Below are 8,580 nucleotides of genomic sequence, written 5' to 3'. Positions count from 1 at the left end.
CAGTCTTCGTGTGTGGTAGCAGTATTGCGGGTACAGTAAGTTTTCTTGAAGAAGCGGAATTCAACGAAGTCATGATGGTTCCTTCGTCCGAACAACTTACAGTGGGAAAGGTTGGGCCTGCGATACGACCGGGGTAGACCAGGATAATTTTGTGCAAGGCAGGTGGACCAGGATGGTCGACGTCCCACATGTCGGCGAATGAAAGTATTCTTTCCGATATAGAGGACGAGCAACGAGTATTCATTGTTTATTTTTGATGAAAGCTATTGTCTCCACTGTTACGACGGAGGAGTGTGAAACGCGGCAGCCCAGTGAACTTGGCATGTGCACCACTCCCTCCTTCCTCATGTAATGCCCAGGTTCCAGCTTTTTCTCACTTTCTCTCTATCTATTTCCTCTCAAATGTTTTTTACCTTTCTTTTTTTAAGACACAATTGTTTTTTATGCCTTTTATTATAATTATTTTTTTATACCTAGGAGCACGTGTAGAGACGGGCTCTTGCAGAGCCCACTCCTTGACTTTGTCAATGCCTCTCTCTCCTCCACATAAGGAGTACTACTTGCTATGCATGCATGCGGCGGGCAGCTGGCGTCTTGAGGGGCCAGGGCGGTGAGAGCGGGCTCCGGACTCCAGCATGGCCCACCTCACATTATCACCATATATTTGTTGGAGTCCGTGCGCGGCGGGCGGGCGATCTCTTCTCCCTCCCCCGTTTCTCTCTTCTCAGCCGACGCCCGCCGAGCGATTAGATTTTGGCTATCGACGGTTTATTCAATTACGGTCCCACATGTTAGTGAAATTGCAAGACAACGCGTGTCCCCTCTGGTGAGCGGCGTGCGAGCCGGACTATAGGGGTTGCGACGCGTACGAGTCGTAAGTGTGCCGCCTTTTCCTTTAGAACTTGTGAAGCGTAACATTTTTGCGCGATCGATCGATAGAAATCCAGAACAGAATGATGAGGGCGGTGCTTTCCCGCTCGTTAGGCGGGCTAGTTCGAGTGATATGACGTGCTACAGTGCCATCCACTTGCTCCATTTTTATGTAAGGAAGAGTTTACACTCTTACGCGGGAGGAGTGCGAAACACCGCGGATCTGATTTTGATGAGGGATAACTGTTCCCTGCCAAATAATGGAGGATTATTAGAGATTATAGCATGATAGTTAGGGCATCTCCAGCGCTGGCCCACAAATTTACACCGGCATCTGTCCGAGGACACTGATGGATGCCATCCGAAGCTGCCCGCATAACTTTCGACAACTATATGAACTAACCGGACGAAATTCATGCAAACAAAGCAAATTTAAAATTAACCGGATGAAATTCATTACATTTCGAAAACTTTTCCTACAAACTGGACGAAATTCATTACATATTTCGCACAAACCGTACTAAAACCTACTGTAAACCTAATCTAAACGATCGCCGGCGCCCGACCACCATGTCCGGCCATGAACCCGAGAAAGCCGGCCATTGCCTTTGCCTACTCCTCATCCGCCTCGATAACCTCCTCGTCCGGAGCACAAGGTTCTGAAGATTTCCGCCTCCACGTCGCCGTCAAGCGGCTAATCGACCGCCGATGTTTACCCCACCAAGCTTGGCGTCGACTGACTGGAGTAGCGGTGGCCTTCTCGGGACCAGAGCAGCGGCGACCTACCGTGTACTACTCTTCCTCGCTGCCGGCTGCGCCCGCGCACGCTCGCCGGCTTCGTGGTCGTGAAGGCGGAGGGCGGCCGGGGGGGTGCCGGCGATCTCCTTCGTTTGCTCCTGCGACAGTACATCGAAGAAAGCTTTGGAGCGCGCCCGGAGTGGAGCCGCCGATGTCCCTCGTCTCTCCCTGCGACAGTACGTCCAAGAGAGCTTCGGAGCGCCAGGAGGCCATGCTTGAAGTGGTGCCGACAGAAGGAAGGGACCGGAGGAGAATAATTGTGGGTCTTTGGCTATGGCTGGGAGCTGGGGCTCAAGTTAATATAGCGGGCGAATGGCAATGAGCCGCGGCAGACGGATGGAAAACTGGCGCCGGAGTAGGTTTGTCGGGCGTGAATGCAGACGCTGCTTCAGTGAGTTAACTGCAGATGCATTTGGGTTACTGACATGTGGGCCCAACGGGCATCTGGCCCACATGTCAGTGACACACCAATTGCACCTGCAGTTAAGTCCAGTGAATGCGGCATTGACATTCTTGAGAGACGGTGACCATTTCAGGCGGGAAGCGCGCGCTAGCGATGGAAGGCGTTTCGTTGTGCATTGGCACTAAGATCGGTCGCTCACGATAGTACATACTCCGTACCATACTACCATAGTACCCTCTCTAGCTTAGGTTGTTTTATAGATTGTCGTTGTGATGGACGATATACATTAGCAAGGCGGTCCGAGTATGAACGTTGGTGTTGAGCCAGGTGAATACATGCTAGGCGTTCGCGTAGGCCTCAATCGAACGTCTAAACAGTAATGTCAGGCACCGCCGGGGCGCGCAGGTGCTGGGCTCGCTGATTGCGTTGCGCCATGAGCAGGACTTTGATTTAGAGGGCGACGTGCATGCATTAGCATCCTTTGACAGCGTGAGCGTGAGTGTCTGACACGAAGTATTTCATTTTCATTTGGCTGACGAGGGTGCGTTGCAGCGACGAGTCCGTGGTTTGATTCCCCACATACGCATAATTTTGGTTTTTACAGTATTTCTTTCTCCATTGACAGGTAGGCCCGCGTAGATAGATAAAGAACATGAGCTGATGAGGGGCATGCGGACTGTTTGACTGGTCAACCAGACAAATACAGAGCTATACGCTGAACCAGTGACCGTATAATCACCATATCTCGTATACAATGGTCAAAGTAATCTATCAAGACATGTTCGATGACCGCCAATGCATTTTACTCGGTAATAAATGACCAGGATTGAAGGGGAATCCAAATTTGCTTCGTCTTCTGTCCTTGAGCTCTTGACAAACCAATGCACTATACGGTTGTCCGACCACTCCACCCCAGAGCTCTCACCAAGCGTCGTTCATGCCACCGCGCCGCACACTAACCGGTAAGGCAGCGATGGCATCCCGCCGCGCCGAGTTCCTCGCCGCCCACGACCGCACACAAAATGGTAGGGAAGCGATGGCATCCCGCCGTGCCGAGTTCATCGCCGCTCGCGACCTCACAACTATGTGGGAGGAATTTGAAGATGCCAAAGCCGAATGGGCGGTAGAGCAAGAGGCGGCCAAAGCCGCACAGAGGGAGCGGAAAAGTCAGAACGCACTCAAGAAAAGAGAGGCCCGCCGCCGCAAGAAAGAAAAGGATGCACGCGCTGCTGCGAAGAGGTCGGCGGAGATCCAAGCACGGTGGGGTGTCGCCGACAAAGCCGGGAAGGAGAACGACGACGTCTGGCCAACATGTGAGAAGTAGTAGTACTAGTAGTTAGTGTGTGTGCCTGTGTCTGAGTACGAGCATGTACCAATACTACTAGTTACTGGTGTAGTTTTTAGAGCTTCGGAGCGCCAGGAGGCCATGCTTGAAGTGGTGCCGACAGAAGGAAGGGACCGGAGGAGAATAAGTGTGGGTCTTTGGCTATGGCTGGGAGCTGGGGCTCAAGTTAATATAGCGGGCGAATGGCAATGAGCCGCGGCAGACGGATGGAAAACTGGCGCCGGAGTAGGTTTGTCGGGCGTGAATGCAGACGCTGCTTCAGTGAGTTAACTGCAGATGCATTTGGGTTACTGACATGTGGGCCCAACGGGCATCTGGCCCGCATGTCAGTGACACACCAATTGCACCTGCAGTTAAGTCCAGTGAATGCGGCATTGACATTCTTGAGAGACGGTGACCAGTTCAGGCAGGAAGCGCGCGCTAGCGATGGAAGGCGTTTCGTTGTGCATTGGCACTAAGATCGGTCGCTCACGATAGTACATACTCCGTACCATACTACCATAGTACCCTCTCTAGCTTAGGTTATTTTATAGATTGTCGTTGTGATGGACGATATACATTAGCAAGGCGGTCCAAGTATGAACGTTGGTGTTGAGCCAGGTGAATACATGCTAGGCGTTCGCGTAGGCCTCAATCGAACGTCTAAACAGTAATGTCAGGCACCGCCGGGGCGCGCAGTTGCTGGGCTCGCTGATTGCGTTGCGCCATGAGCAGGACTTTGATTTAGAGGGCGACGTGCATGCATTAGCATCCTTTGACAGCGTGAGCGTGAGTGTCTGACACGAAGTATTTCATTTTCATTTGGCTGACGAGGGTGCGTTGCAGCGACGAGTCCGTGGTTTGATTCCCCACATACGCATAATTTTGGTTTTTACAGTATTTCTTTCTCCATTGACAGGTAGGCCCGCGTAGATAGATAAAGAACATGAGCTGATGAGGGGCATGCGGACTGTTTGACTGGTCAACCAGACAAATACAGAGCTATACGCTGAGCCAGTGACCGTATAATCACCATATCTCGTATACAATGGTCAAAGTAATCTATCAAGACATGTTCGATGACCGCCAATGCATTTTACTCGGTAATAAATGACCAGGATTGAAGGGGAATCCAAATTTGCTTCGTCTTCTGTCCTTGAGCTCTTGACAAACCAATGCACTATACGGTTGTCCGACCACTCCACCCCAGAGCTCTCACCAAGCGTCGTTCATGCCACCGCGCCGCACACTAACCGGTAAGGCAGCGATGGCATCCCGCCGCGCCGAGTTCCTCGCCGCCCACGACCGCACACAAAATGGTAGGGAAGCGATGGCATCCCGCCGTGCCGAGTTCATCGCCGCTCGCGACCTCACAACTATGTGGGAGGAATTTGAAGATGCCAAAGCCGAATGGGCGGTAGAGCAAGAGGCGGCCAAAGCCGCACAGAGGGAGCGGAAAAGTCAGAAAGCACTCAAGAAAAGAGAGGCCCGCCGCCGCAAGAAAGAAAAGGATGCACGCGCTGCTGCGAAGAGGTCGGCGGAGATCCAAGCACGGTGGGGTGTCGCCGACAAAGCCGGGAAGGAGAACGACGACGTCTGGCCAACATGTGAGAAGTAGTAGTACTAGTAGTTAGTGTGTGTGCCTGTGTCTGAGTACGAGCATGTACCAATACTACTAGTTACTGGTGTAGTTTTTAGAGCAAATTACCAGTACATTAGCCTAGACTAAATGGAAGAATTCCTATCCTAAGCATCAAATGGCATCTCTTTCTCTATAGGAATTGAGATGCATGTCGTCTCACTTCCTATGATTTTCATATTCCTATCCTATGAACGAAAGGAGGCCTCTGTTGGAGTAACTACTGTAGCTAGCAGTACTGCTAGTACAGTAGTTTTCTTCAAGAAGCGGAATTCAATGAAGTCATGATGGTTCCTTCGTCCGAGCAACTTCAAAGTGGGAAGTGGGCCTGTGATTTGACGGCTCATTTGTCATTGTTACTGCGGCGCGACGACCTGGGTGACTCTCCCTTGGAGTTCTGCGTGCATGGCAAGTGGACCAGGATGGTCGACGTCCCACATGTTGGCGAACGGAAGTATTCTTTCCGATATCGAGAAGCAAGGAAACCGTGTGGTACAGTATCACTACTTATTGGTTCGCAAAAAAAAAATAGTATCACTGCCGATTTATAATTATTTTTTATTTCTGATGAATTCTAGCGTCTCAACTCTTACGACGAAGGGTGCCAAACACGGCACGTGCTGGATGTCCCACACGTCAGCGAAAGGAGTGGGACATGAACAGCGTGGTAGAGCTTGGCGTAAAAAAACAGCGTGGTAGAGCGTCTCCACTTCTTCCACTTCTGGGTCGGAGACCACACGTAGTAGTATTTAGTGGTATGAACGATACAAAGTGCGACCTGGAGAGAAAGACACGTCTAGTTGGAAGGTCTCGGGGCATACACATAAACAAATATAAAAGTTAATATGTGCCTCCAACTAATATAGTAGTAGTAGAGTACTTAGGCACGTACTCCATAACATCACCGTGCATTGCACATACAACATTTAGTGGTAGTACGTAGTAAGAGACAAATGCTTCCCAAGAGTTCCCTTCTCGACCTACTTTTGGGTGTTTGGTAGAGTGTATGGAGGGTGCATGAGTCCACACTAGTTTAGCACAAATACACTAGAAGCATGCATGAAGAGAGCATGCATGAAGAGGGGTGTTGAGTTGAGCATGCATGAAGAGGGAACAACTATGCTGAGACGAGAATGCAACCAAACACACCCTATATGCCACGCATGTTCATACCATTTGTGCCTTTCTACTTCACTTACTGCGCTACATTACTCAGGTTCGTACGTCCACTCCTGGGTACATGTCCGTCTCATAGTTCCAGTCCCATGTGTTCTTCATATAGATGGAACGATCCTTGCATAACACGTGCACCTTGATGCTAGATGTCTCGCGTGTTGGCAAAATGATGAATAAAGCTCACGTAAAAAAAATAGAGTGGAAGAACATAGATTCTGGACGACCGAGAAGGAGCGAGGAACCTCGTGGTGGAGCGTCTGCACTCATAATATTTAATATTATTCAGCGATATAAAATTAACCAATCATCTCCAAAGTGGACTGGAAGAGTACGAAACATGGCAGCCCAGGGTAGTTACATCATACTAGTACATGGCTAACCCACGCTATCACCATATTTCTTGGCTTCCGTGTGACACCTATCTCTAGTAATCCAGCAGCCTGTATTGCTTCTCCCTCCTCGTCTCTATCAAAGTGCGGCGGGCTGGCGTTATTGCCGTCTATTGAGGTCGGTTAACTATCACATGTTAGCAACATGCCAAGAGCATTCTAAAAAAAATTTCTTTCACGTTCCGTTTTCAAAAAGAAAAAAAATCCTTTCACGTACGAATTTGCCTGTATGCTTTGAGCAACTTGCATGACCTATACTGCTCGTGTTTGATACTCTAACTTAGCTAGAGGTTAGACTAACTCATGACTAACCCTGAACTAACTGTAGCCAAAGAGGTGTTTGGGTGACAGGGTTAGATTAACAATAAATGCACTTCATGGAGAGAGAAAAGTGATTTTTCAGTGGTCCCAATGAGAACTATCTCCAGTTAGCACCTCTTGGGTGGGATATTTTTTTTGGTGGGTTCGGTGCAACTTCACTACTAGGAAAAGGGCTATAGATGGAATGGCCACTAATGGCGCACCAGACATGTGGTGCGCCACTACTATATAGCAGTGGAGCACCACAGTCTGGTGCGCCATTAGTGTGAAAGACACTAATGGCGCACCAGACGCAAGGTGCGCCATTAGTAACAATTTTTTTTCCAAACATACTAATGGCGCACCAGGGAACAGTGCGCCATTACTAGTTCTAACTAGTAATGGCGCACCAGCCTCACAGTGCGCCACTACTATAATTTTTTATTTTTTATTTTTTTGCAAAAGTACTAATGGCACACCAGGGAACAGTGCGCCATTACTAGTTTAAACTAGTAATGGCGCACTATTCCCTGGTGCGCCATTAGTGTTATTTTTTTTTGCAAAACTACTAATGGCGCACCACCAGCAGGTGCGCCATTAGTAACCAGGGTTACTAATGGCGCATTTGTTGGTGGTTCGCCATTAGTAACCTGGGACGAGCTAGATATTTTGGACAGCCAGACCTACCCACTCACTTTCCCCACTTCATTCTCTCCACCTCCTCCTCCAAGCTTGTCTCGGATGCCTCCTCCTCCTCACCTCATTTGCACCATAAATTCATCCAAATTAAGTGGTTCAATTACCTTTTTTGATAGGTAAGTAAGGGGGAAGCTATCTTTATGTTGTTCTCCCTCCAACAACGTGCACATGCACTTTTTATGGCCTAGCTAGATCTATGTATGTTTGTGGTGTTGCCTATATGTTTGTGTTTGCAGGTACCGGTATTTGAAATGCGATAGTTGCCAATATTTTGCCGGAATGTTGTTTCATTTTCGTTTCGGCGAGAATTTTGGCACTATGCATTCTTTTTGGTCCTATGTTTAGGGAAAGTCATGCCAAATTTTTTGTTGGTTCTAAAATATCGTTTTGCTCTATCCCGCAGGCGACCATGGTCCGCACGATGACCGAAGGCATCATGAATAGGTTTTTGAGCTCCGCGAAGGCCGAGATGCTTGAAAAGAACGAGACAGAGATAAGATGTCCGTGTCGAAGATGCAAGCTGAAGAGCCTTATTGCGGACCCGGATTCCGGGCAGGTGCGGGACCACCTGCTCTTGCGTGGTTTCATGGATGGTTATCGGTGGCAAGGTGATGAAGATGACTATGTAGTCGTCCATGGGGGCCAGGCAAGAAATGAGGAAGGGCAGCAAGACAACCACCGCATCTCGGGCAGCCGAGAAGACGAAGAATCTCCAGGACATGATCACGACGGTGATGCTGTACACAGTCATCATGTAGAAGATGACGGACATGATGATGAGGAAGATGCGGGAGCAGACGAAGGGCATGATCATGAAGATGAAGATGCCGGCGGAGCAGACGACGATGGACCATCGATGGGCTGGGTGCAGGACCCTCATATTCAAGAGCTGCTTCTCAACCAGACGGATAACTCAAGAGCTGCCGCCCGAGAGAAAGCCAAGCTGGATCAACTGGAGATAGACGCGGTTACTCCATTGTAT

Source organism: Aegilops tauschii, chromosome 5, assembly GCF_002575655.3.
Source record: "Aegilops tauschii subsp. strangulata cultivar AL8/78 chromosome 5, Aet v6.0, whole genome shotgun sequence".
Classification (NCBI taxonomy): Eukaryota; Viridiplantae; Streptophyta; class Magnoliopsida; order Poales; family Poaceae; genus Aegilops; species Aegilops tauschii.
This window is presented reverse-complemented; position numbering follows the sequence as displayed.